General features: G+C 41.0%; 1 pseudogene; it reads left to right on the top strand.

Annotated features, from left to right (window-relative positions):
* Window positions 1-10783: 10783 nt before the first annotated feature.
* LOC100074784 overlaps window positions 10784-12080 on the top strand; it is a 53986-nt pseudogene continuing 52689 nt past the window's right edge.

The following is a 12080-nucleotide window of genomic DNA, read 5'->3' on the forward strand; positions in this document are numbered from 1 at the left end:
AAAGCAGGCAGTGGAAGGGTTATCAGGAACATTTATGTGGATACTGAAGTCCCCAAGGACCAATGTAGGGATAGAGGAAGAGAGAAGGAATATTAGAGAAAGGGATCAAAATGGTTGAAAAGGTTGGAGGTGGAACCTGGGGGTTGGTAGATGACCTTTACTAGAATCTGGAGTGGGTGGCAGAGGTGGATATATGGGTTTCGAAGAAAGGGAAAGAAAGTAATGGGGGAAGTAGAATTTTGGCAAAGTAGCAATGGATCACAAGAAGAAAGCCAACACTTCCCCCTTTGCCAGTGTGTCCAGAGGAGCATATGAAAATGAGGTGTCCCCCACCCCCAGAGAGAGCAGCAGGGGAAACTATGCCATCGCCAAAGACACTGCCATCTCCATCACCATTGTTATTACAAAAAATTGAGAATGGGGCCTCAGTGATTTGAGCCATGAGCATTTCCATTTTAGAAGCTTCTATTATCCTCTATCTACAAGCGCATCTGTTAAGACAATGCTGTGAGGTGAATTCAGATTACACACTCAAGTCCTTCCCTTCATTTAATTTCCTAGCTTAGTTCTCACATGTGCAGGGTATTAGGAGATTGTGCTTTGTAGACTGAAAACACTTTGGAAGATCTAAATAAGTCTCTTGTCCCCTTCCTTTTTTATTGCAATGCAGTAGAAGAAGGCAAATCAGCTTGATTTCCAGAGGGAAGAATTTTTTTTATTTTACTTTCTAACAAACAGTTTGGTGAAATGAGGGAGAGAAAAAATGTATCAATTTGTATCAATTGAACAAATGCCAAACAAAGCAGCTATGCCTAGAGTAGGGGTCAGGGACTTCACAATTCATTTCTAAGTTGCTTAGAACAGAACAAGTTGTTTTTTTTTCTGCAACACCAGATTGAAAATAAACAAAAAGCAAAAAACCATAGTGACTGCTCCTGGGGAAAGCTGAGATTGTTTTGGTATTCTGATTGTCAGTGCGTCATCATTTCTACTCTTAATAAGTCCAAGCCATGAGACTTTCTTAGAGTAATCCTGACAAACTCCAAGCTCCCCCTTTTGCTCGCTCACTCCCCATTCGTTTGGGTAATGGATGACGTTTTCAACAGTTGTTCAGGGGTGAATTAGTTACTTGTTTCTTTCTCAGTTTTACTCGTTTATTCCCCACCAGAGAGAGAAATACAACCTCTGAAATCACCTGCATTTTTCTCTTCTCCATCCCTCCAATTTGTCCCTCGTCCAAGCCTTAGTCTTCTTTTGCCATGATTATTCCAAGCTCCTGGTTTCCAGATTGCCCATTTGTAGGATTGACCTATCCTTTCCCTTAGAACTTCAATTTTACCTCTAAAATGATCTGTCCTATCTGACCTTCCTTCCAGTGATTTCCAAGTTCATCTAGTTTATAGTCCTTAACGTGGAACCCCTAGATTGATTCCATACATTTGTCTCCCTTCTCTTGTTTGCTCCTCCCAAATTTACTCACTGCTCCTTTTATCCCATCCCTGCTTCAGATTCATACCCAGTTCCCATTCCCCCCCTCCAGCTCCCTTCTAACATGCAATGGCTCCTGAGATACTGCCTTACTTGTGAAGCCTCCCTAATTGTTTTTTGAAGAAAAGTAGGGCTTCCCCTTTGGCATGAAATCTGATGTCTTCTTCCCCCATTATCTCAGTAAATTAATTCAATTGTAAATATCGAACACTTACTGTGTGCCGAGCACTATACTAAGCACTTGGTAATAATGATGGTATTTGTTAAATGCTTACTATGTGCCAAGCACTGTTCTAAGGGCTGGGGAAGATATAAGGTTACCAGGTTGTCCCACGTAGGGCTCTCAGTCTTAGTCCCCATTTTACAGATGAGGGAACTGAGGCCCAGAGAAGGCAACAGACTGTAAGCCCATCAAAGGGCAGGGACTCTTTCTGTTACTGATTTGTACATTCCAAGCGCTTAGTACAATGCTATGCACATAGTAAGTGCTCAATAAATATTATTGAATGAATGAACAGACTTGCCCAGGGTCACATAGCAGACAAGTGGCAAAGACAGGATTCAAACCAACAATCTGACTCCCAACCCTGAGCTCTTTCCACTAAGTCATGCTGCTTCTCGAGATTACCCCCTACATAAATGCTTTATTACAATTATGCATATATCCAATGTGGGTTCATTTTAACTAGGTGTATGGAAGAACACCTGAAGCCCCCTGAACTTAGACCATTTCTCTAGAGTGACCCTTGACCACTTCATTTTATCCAAAGCCCATACATTACACTCCTAGGTCCAGCTGAACACAGACTAGAACTCAGTGGCAGGATCTAAGGCATGGGGTAAACAGTGAATGGTGAAAATATTCATACATTCATTCAATCATATTTATTGAGAGCTTATTGTGTGCAGAGCACTGTACTAAGCATCTGGGAGAGTTCAATATAACAATAAACAGACACATTCCCTGCCCACAATGAGCTTCCAGTCTAGAAAATAAAAATACTGACCATAAAGGCATCCAGTACTGAGTCCAAACTGTTACAGAGGTAGATTAGCTGCAAGCCAGACTGTTTGGTATGTGCCTAGGTGAATGACCAACCTAGTAGTACCTCTGCCAATCAATCAAACATATATATTAAGTGCTTACTGTGTGCAGAGCACTGTATTAAATGCTTGGAAGATTGCAGTAAAACTGAGTTGGTAGACATGTTCCCTACCCACAATGAGATTACAGTCTAGAGGGGGTGACTGACATTAAGATAAATAAATGAATTATGAATATGTACACAAGTGCTATGGGGTTGAGGGAGGGGTGAATAGAGAGTGCAAATCCAAGTGCAAAGGTGACACAGAAGACAATGGGAGAAGATTAAATGAGTCAGGGAAAATCTGGTGGAGGAGAAGTACATCTAATAAGCCTTTGAAGGTGGGAAGAGTGAAAGTCCATCAGATTCAAAGAGGAAGGCCATTTCAGGCCAAAGGCAAGATGTGGGTGAGAGGTTGGGGATGAGAGGTTGGTGGCAACATTTCAAAGGAAAAAGGGATGCTCCACAATGTTGAAGGCAGCTGAGAGGTCTAAGAGGATTAGGAAGGAGTAGAAGCCATTATATCTGACAAGGAGGAAATTATTGGTGAACTTTGAAGGGGAGGTTGCTGTGGAGTGAGCTCCGCATCTTCCCCTGAGCTCCTTATCTTCCCACCTAAACCCTGTCCTCTCCTTGACTTCCGTCACTGTGGACGGCATGACCATCCTTCCCATCTCACAGGCCCGCAACCTTGGTGTTGTCCTTGACTCTGCTCTGTCATTCACCCCACACATCCAATCTGTCACCAACACCTGCCGGTCTTACCTTCACAATATCGCCAAGATCTACCCTTTCCTCTCCATCCAAACTGCTGCCGTGCTGGTACAAGGTCTCATAATATCCCGACTGGATTATTGCTTTAGCCTCCTCTCTGATCTCCCTTCCTCCTGTCTCTCCCCGCTCCAGTCTATTCTTCATTCTGCTGCCCGGCTCATCTTCTTGTAGAAATGCTCTGGGCATGTCACTCCCCTTCTTAAAAACCTCCAGTGGTTGCCTATCAACCTCCGAGTGAAACAAAAACTTCTCACTCTAGGCTTCAAGGGTCTCCATCACCTTGCCCCTTCCTACCTCACCTCCCTTCTCTCTTTCTACTGCCCACCCCCTACACTCCGCTTCTCTGCCGCTCACCTCCTCACGGTCCCCCATTCATGCCTATCCCGCCATTGACCCCCTGGCCCACGTCCTACTGCTGTCCTGGAATGCCCTCCCTCCTCATATCCATCAAACTAACTCTCTTCCCCTCTCGAAGCCCTATTGAGAGCTCATCTCCTCCAGGAGGCCTTCCCAGACTGAGCACCCCCTTCCTTCTGCTCCCCTCCCTTCCCTTTCCCCCCCACCTTTTGCTTTTTCTCCTTCCCCTCCCCTCAGCACTGTGCTCATTTGCAAATATTATTTCTTACCCTATTTATTTTGTTAATAAGGTGTATATCTCCTTGATTCTATTACCATCTTGATGATGATGTCTTGTTTTTGTTTTGTTCCGTTTTGCTTTGCTGTCTGTCTCCCCCATTTAGACTGTGAGCCTGTCACTGAGCAGGGATTGTCTCTATCTGTTGCCAAATTGTACATTCCAGGTGCCTAGTACAGTGCTCTGCACATAGTAAGTGCTCAATAAATACTATTGAATGAATGAATGAATGAATGAATGAGTGATGGGGATCGAATCCAAATTGAATGGAGTCACAGAGAGAATTGGAGGTGGGGAAGTGGAGAGAGCAGTTTAGACAACTCACTCAAGGAGTTTTGAAAGGAATGGTAGGAGGGAGATGGGGCAATAACTGGAGGGAGTTGTGGGGTCAAGGGAGAGTTTTTTTAGGATTGGGAGGACACTGGCATGTTTGAAAGCACTGGGGAAAAAGCCATTGGAGAATGAACAGTTTGAAGATGATGGTTTTGGAGGGAAGATGAGAAGGGACAAGTGCTATGATAAGGTGTAAAGGGATGGTGTTGGAGATAAGCCTGGTTTGGGCAGGGATTGTCTCTCTTTATTGCTGAATCGTACTTTCCAAGAGCTTAGTACAGTGCTCTGCACACAGTAAGCACTCAATGCAATTGAATGAATGAATGAATGAATGAATGAATGAGATGCAGCTGAAGCAGGAGGATTTTGAGATGAGGCAGGAGACCTCCTCTTGAGATACTGCTGAGAAATAAGGGGAGAGTTTTTAAGAAGGGGCAGGAGGAAGGAGGCTAGTATGTTTCACTGTAAATTCTTACCAGCTGGATTACATGTTCTATTTACCTGTTTGTTTTACTTTCACTGGCAGTCTCTGGATGATATTCATTTAGTGCTCAGAGCATGTAGAACAAAAAATAGACCAAGGAAATGATTTCTTCATGTTCCTTTGTTCAGAGCTCCATTCTTCTGAAAGTTCCCTCTAAGAAAAGTCTCTTATTTTTCCTCCCAGATCATCATGACCCTCTCCAGCCTAATCTTTCAAAAATAATTTGTCCACGTCTCATCCTTCTTCCTTCTCTATCCCCACCAGACAAATGCTTTCAAGTGCCTTAATTGTCTCCCGGGAATAGACAAAGAGGAAATTGGGACAATTCCCATTTTCCTCTTTTTTGACTAGAATTCAAAAGAATTACTTTCCTGAAAGGATTACTAAGGATCTTAACCCATTTTTCCAATTCATTCATTCATTCATTCAATAGTATTTATTGAGCACTTTCTATGTACAGAGCACTGTACTAAGTGTTTGGAATGTACAATTCGGCAACAGACAGCGACAATCCCTGCCCAATGACGGGCTCACAGTCCAACTGGGGGAGGCAGATGGACAAAAACAAGACAACATAATCACGATAAATAGAATCAAGGGGATGTACACCTCATTAACAAAATAAATAGGGTAATAAAAAGTATATACAAATGAGCACAGTGCTGAGGGGAGGCGGGGAGAGGGAGGAGTAGAGGGAAAGGGGGCTTAGCTGAGTGGAGGGGAAGGGGAAAGGGGGAGGAGCAGAGGGCAGAGGGCAAGCAGAGAGGGAGCAGAGGGAAAAGGATAGCTCAGTCCAATCACCTTATGTGACTGAATTTAGACTCCAACAAAGGAGAAGAAATAGTTCAGGCTTCTCATCATCCATTTTAGTCTCCCAGGATGGAATCACCCACAAGATAAAATACCTGACCTTTCCACAAAATAGAGATTGTCAAAAGTAAATATCATCCAAAAAAACCTTGAAGAGAATGAGCAGAAAACAGGGATTACAAAGTGCTAAAAGGCTAGTTTCAAGTACCTGCAGATTTCAATCAGCAGTTTTCCAGCAGTTTCCAGCAGTTTTCAATCTTTATTTAGACTTTTCTATATCTAATCCTGGACAAACATTTGCATAAGGAAAAACAAGATTATACATACATGTGTGTATTTATTTGCATAAAAATGAATGTATTTATGCTTACCAGTGTTTATTATATACATGATCATTGTCCAATACGTGAATTGGGAATGCCTTCAACATGGATTTATTTGGGACATTTTCTCAAGAAATGTTTGTTAAAGAAACAAAGTTGTATCTACTTTGAAAATGGTACTAATTACAATTCAAACTAGCAAGTCTATTTATTAACATTAACAGGAAAAACAGCTTCACTGTCTATACATCCCAAAATAAAAATGCAATATGGAGGTTGCATTCTTGCAAAACCCTGAGTTCAGGAAAATATATATTGTAGTACTCACTATGTCTGATGCTGCACACATGTTGTCACTGTCTGAATTATGCTGTTTCTTCTCTACTTTGGGAAGAGCCATGTTCAATTTAACCTATGACATTAAGAAAAAACATAGTAATACTCAACGACGGTTGAAACCCAATATGATCTCAGCAGGAATGACTCAAAATTGGGAGACCCAAACACAGCTTGTCAAATAACAAAGAACATTTTGCTCAGAGCTGGTGAGATAACTGTAATACCATTTTATTTTAAGATTTTCTCACTTTGAAGTCCCCCATAACACCAATGCACTTTATGAACTAATGGGAAGCATTGAGTTTTCCAATTCCTAAGCCAAGTAGTTGGTGGTAAAATACTGGGTGAACTCCTTTTATCTTTCACACAGAACTGCTTGAAAAAGCATGTGTATAAAGTCCCTGAACTAGGTGTTTTGTGAATGTTACAAGCTGTTCTTTACACAGTCCTTTTAAAGAGAAAACCTCTTCGCATCCTATAAATTTGAAACACTGAAATTCTAAAGTCCCTTGAACACCTTACACATTTTTCATCAATCAAATGATAAAATGAAAAACAACAGAACTAATCGCCTCTGGAGTCAACATTTTCTACTCAGGCATGAGCAGCTGAGTTTTAAAACCCCTGGTAATATGGGGTTTATATTAGAAATAATGACTGATGTTCAACTAGGGGAATGCAAAGCACATGTCTGAAGTTCTGACAGCACTTCCACATTCTTGTCATCAAGTTTGAATTGAGAATTGGGGTTGCAATGACTGGTGAAGATATTTATGAGCAGCACTGAATGATTCTAGAAGAGAAAGGCTATAAACTCTTTGCATAACAATAATATAAATGATGATAATTATTACGGTCAAATGATGATGACTATTCTCTATTATTATTATGTCTCTTGTATAGGAAGAATCAGCATGGCCTAGTGAATAAATAGAACATGGATCTAGGAGTCTGCTGTGTGACCTTGGGCAAATCATGTAACTTCTCTGTGCCTCAATTCCCTCATCTGTAAAAATGGAGATTGAGACTGTGAACCCTATGTGGGTCAGGGCCTGTGTCTAACTCGAAGATCTTGTATCTACCCCAGGGCTTAGAACAGGGCTTGGCACATAATAATAATGATAATAATGATGGCACTTGTTAGGCACTTACTATGTGTCAAGCACTGTTCTAAGTGTTGGGGTAGATATAAGCAAATCAGTTTGGACAGGATCCCTGTTCCACAAAGGACTCACAGTCTTAATCCCCATCTTGCATACGAGGGAATTGAGGTCCAGAGAAGTGAAGTGACTTGCGCAAGTCCCACAGCAGACAAGTGACAAAGGTCCTTCTGACTCCCAGACCCGTGCTCTACCTACTAAAACACATAGTAAGCACTTAACAAGTACCACAATTATTATTATTATTATCATTTGCTTATTAAATACCAAGCCCCATATTAAGACCTAGGGTAGATACAGGATAATCAGGCCAGAAACATTCACTCACCCACATGGAACCCACAGTTTAATGGGGAGGGAGAAAGATTTAATCCCTGTTTTAATAATAATAACGGTATTTGTTAAGCGCTTACTATGTGCCAAGCACTGTTCTAAGCACTTGGGGAGATACAAAGTAATCAGGTTGTCCCACATGGGGCTCACAGTCTTAATCCCTGTTTTACAGATGAGGTAACTAAGGCACAGAGAAGTTTAGTGATTTGCCCAAAGACACACAGCTGACAGGTGGCAGAGCTGGGATTAGAACCCATGACCTCTGACCCCCAAGCCCGTGCTCTTTCCACTACAGGCAAAGAAAATGAGGTTTAAGGAAATTGAGTGACTTGCCCGAGGTCATACAGCAGGCAAGTGAAGGAGCTGGGATTAGAATTGAGGACTCCCATTCCTGTGCCCTTTTCACTAGATCATGATGTTATTTCCATGAATACACTGGTGTACCACTGCTGATGGCAATATAACTGGATGGAAGCCAGGCAGGCTGCCATCACATCTGCAGTTCTACTGTTCATGCTATCCATTTTCTGAAAAGGCAATGGAAAGGAAATGAAGCCCAGCGGTGTTTGTGCATCCTACAGTTTCTTGAGCCAAATAAATTCAATATAATCAGGAGTGCTGTGTCCCTTTTCTGCAATGATTAGATAATATGATGGGTTTCTTTTTTGCAAGAGGTTTTATCACTTCACAGAACTGTCTTCTGAAGTAATTTACAAGACTATATTTCTACTTCTTTTCCCCCTACAATCTTCTCAAAGAGATAAAGAAAGTAGAGTATTGCCATTTTGATGTGGGTTAGAATAGGCAAGAATTCCAATACAAAAGGTAACGTCTAATAGCATCTTTTTGCTGGCAGAGCTTGTAAAAATATAGTGCTAGCAGTGCAGTTTGTCAGTAAAAATGGCCATATATAAATGATACTCATGGGGAGGTCATCTATGTTGTGAATGTAGCTATGTTGGCTCACAACTAAGGATAGTGTGTGTGTATGGTTGAAAAAGTCAATGTGATATCCAAGTTTGTACTGCCTGGCTTGATTTGATTTCTCTTTTACTACCCTGTCTCTTTCCATCAAAACCTTTTTTTCTCCCAAAAAAGAAAGCTACTCCATTCTTGATTACAACATTGTCTCAGGCTTAATCCTATTGTGTCCATGAGGAACTTTCTCTGTCCTCCCTGCTTTTGGTTCCCCAGTTTCAGCTCTCCACACAGTAGCCATTTGGGTCCCCTGTTAGCACTTATTTTCTAAACATCCCATCCAGCATATCTTTGATAAGGGGAGCATAATTTCAAGGCTATCCTGCAGACTATACTCAACATCAAATAACAGGACAAGATTCCAACAATTTGGTAACAAAATGCCATCTGCTCAACAATACTGAAACAATGCTCACAGCAACACAACTGAGCTGAATAGAATATGTGAGCAGAGTAGAAGACAGATATCAAGTTGCCCAAGCAGTTCTTACATGAGGCTCTGAAAAGAAAAAAATGCACGCAAAAGCCCAAAGGACAGGAAAAAAAAATTTTAAGCAGTTAAAAAAAATTCCTGTTACAAAGTAGCAACAATGATCACTTTCAGTTTTAGTTATCCAGCATTATGAGCAGTTAGTTAGGTTAAGAATTTAGTCCTATACTGTAAGCTCTTGTGGACAGGGAATGTTTCTACCAACTCTGTTCTACTTTCCCATGTGGCTAGTACAGTGGCAAGTGCTCAATAAATACCATTGATTGGTAGTTCTAATCTATAACAGAATGCATACTTAGGTTTTGCCACAATACAGGTTTTCATGATGCACTTTGGTTAGAATCCCATAGATAATTAGGGACATTCTTCCAACAGTGAGAGCCTGTTTAGGGAGAAGTTAGTTAGGAGAAGCAGCATGGCTTAGTAAATAGAGAATGGGCCTGGGAGTCAGAAGGACCTGGGTTCTAATTCTGACTCTGACACTTGTCTGCTGTGTGACCTTGTGCAAATCACTAACTTATCTGTATTTCAGTTACCTCATCTGTGAAATGGGGATTAAGACTGTGAGCTCCATGAGGGTCAGGCACTAGGTCAAATCTGATGAACTTGTATCTACACTCCTTAAAACAGTGCCTCACAAATAATAAGCCCTTAACAAATGCTGTTGTTATTATTATTATTACTACGGCATGATATAGTGTCAGAAGAAATGGCATGTGTGTATTTCTCTGTGTTTAGGTCTGAAGCATGAAACTCTGAAATACCACAACATAAACTTTTCTTAACATGGAAGTTTCTCAGAATCAAATCTTGAATTATAGGAAAGCTGGTTGAACTAATAATTATCCCTAAGAACATTCTGTAGGGATTGCTACCTTTCTGTTTTCAGCTAAGTTGTTCTCCTTTTGCCTTGGTTCCTGCTGCTGTGAGAAAGACTTTCAACTTCATAAAACTTGTAAGCAGATCAAAAAATGCAGAGTAGCAATCTTCACCGAAGATCATACTCTGAGTCACTTCTCAGCAGCCAACATCAATAGTTGGCAAGAGCTCAGAGGAGGGAAATGTCTAAAGTGATAAATGTTATAAATTAAGAAATCTTTTCTGCACAAGTTAAAGCATTTTCTACAGATCTTGGATGAAAGTTGCCACATAACTGTTCTATCTCTTGTGTATACCATTTATGGATTTACAAATGATTGCATTTCCATGGACAGCATTACAAAGCTTCTTAATGACTTTCAATATGCCCATTAACATAATTTTCCATTGGTCTAGGTTATCCACCATATAATTAATAGATCTTTAAAATATCTATCTACTAAGAAATGCCATAATAAAGTCCCTCCAAATTGACATTGAATTGAAAAGAGATTTTTCTTGAAAGCCCTTCTGTTTGTCTTGTTTTTTTTTCTCATTTCTACTCCAGTAAATTAAGATCATAGAAGTAAAGGAACAATCCCGTATAAGGAACAATCCCGCATTTTACTGTCAAGAGTTTGTTCTCACTCACTGCTACTGACTTGCACTGCTCTATGCCCTACTTCTCACAGGAATGGTGCTCTTGCTCCCTGTGCTCTGCCAGCTGAGGCTGGTGCCCCGGGCTTTGGCCCTGCACTTCACACAAAGTATGCCAAGGACCCCAAGTTTCGAGTGGAGGGCTGAGCCCCAATTCTCCAGGGCGTGGACTTGCTGGCCGAAACCATGACAATTATCTTGGGACCAAACTGTGATCATTGAGCAGAATTTGGCAAGACCCGAAGTCACCACGGATGTTGTGACAGCTGTGGAACTGGAAGGACAAAGACTAAAAAACACAGGTGCCAAGCTAGTCCAGGATGTTGCCAGCAACAGAAACGAAGATGCCTGGGAGGACATGACCACTGCCATGGTCCTGGCCCTCTCCCTTGCCAAGGAAAGCTTTGAGAAGGTTAGCAAAGGTGCCAAATTAGTGGAGATCAGAAGAGGGGCTGATGCTGTCAATATTGTCAGTGTCAAACTCAAGAAATGGTCAAAACCGTCACATCCCTTGAGGAAGTTGCTCAGGTGGCCACAATCTCAGCAAATGGAGACCAAGAATTTGGCACCATAATATCAGATGCAATTTAAAAAGTTGGATGGAAGGGAGCCATCACAGTGAACAGAAAGACACTGAATGATGAATTGGAAATCACTGAAGGCATGAAGTTTGATAGAGGTTATATCTCTCTATACTTTATCAGTATTGCCAAAGGTAACAGCTTTTATAGCTGAAAAATAAAGGCCCAGCAAATTCATAGTGCTTCGGAGGCCTGTGGACATAACATTGATTTATCTGAGGGTCAGTGGATTTCTTGAACCACTGTGAATACCTTCAACTGGTACAAATATTTTCTCTGAAAGAGGACTTGAATATCTATGGATGCTTTTGATTTGGTATTGACAAATATTTGAAGGAAGGTGGCTTTGGGACTCTCCTAACTCCTGGGAAGGAATATGAAGTACCTGTTGATCTGTTCTCTCCTTTTAGAATGCACACTTTGTGAGCAGGAAGTGTGTCAACCAATTCTTTTTCATTGTAATTTCCCAAGCACTTAGTACAGGTGCTCTGCATACAGTAAGCACTCAGTAAATACAACTGATTGAAGATATTTTTAACATCTAGAATTTTTTTAAGGTATTTGTCAACTTTATCAATTTACTATATGTAAAACACTGTTCTAAGAGCTGAGGTAGATAACAAATTAATTAGGTTGGACACAGTCTCTATCCCACATGGGGGTCACAATCTAAGTAGGAGGAAGATTATAATACAAAGTAATATGTGCCAACAATTTAAGATTAAGAAATTGTGGATGGCAATAATTTTACAA

The sequence above is a fragment of the Ornithorhynchus anatinus genome, chromosome 1 (assembly GCF_004115215.2).
Source record: "Ornithorhynchus anatinus isolate Pmale09 chromosome 1, mOrnAna1.pri.v4, whole genome shotgun sequence".
Classification (NCBI taxonomy): domain Eukaryota; kingdom Metazoa; phylum Chordata; class Mammalia; order Monotremata; family Ornithorhynchidae; genus Ornithorhynchus; species Ornithorhynchus anatinus.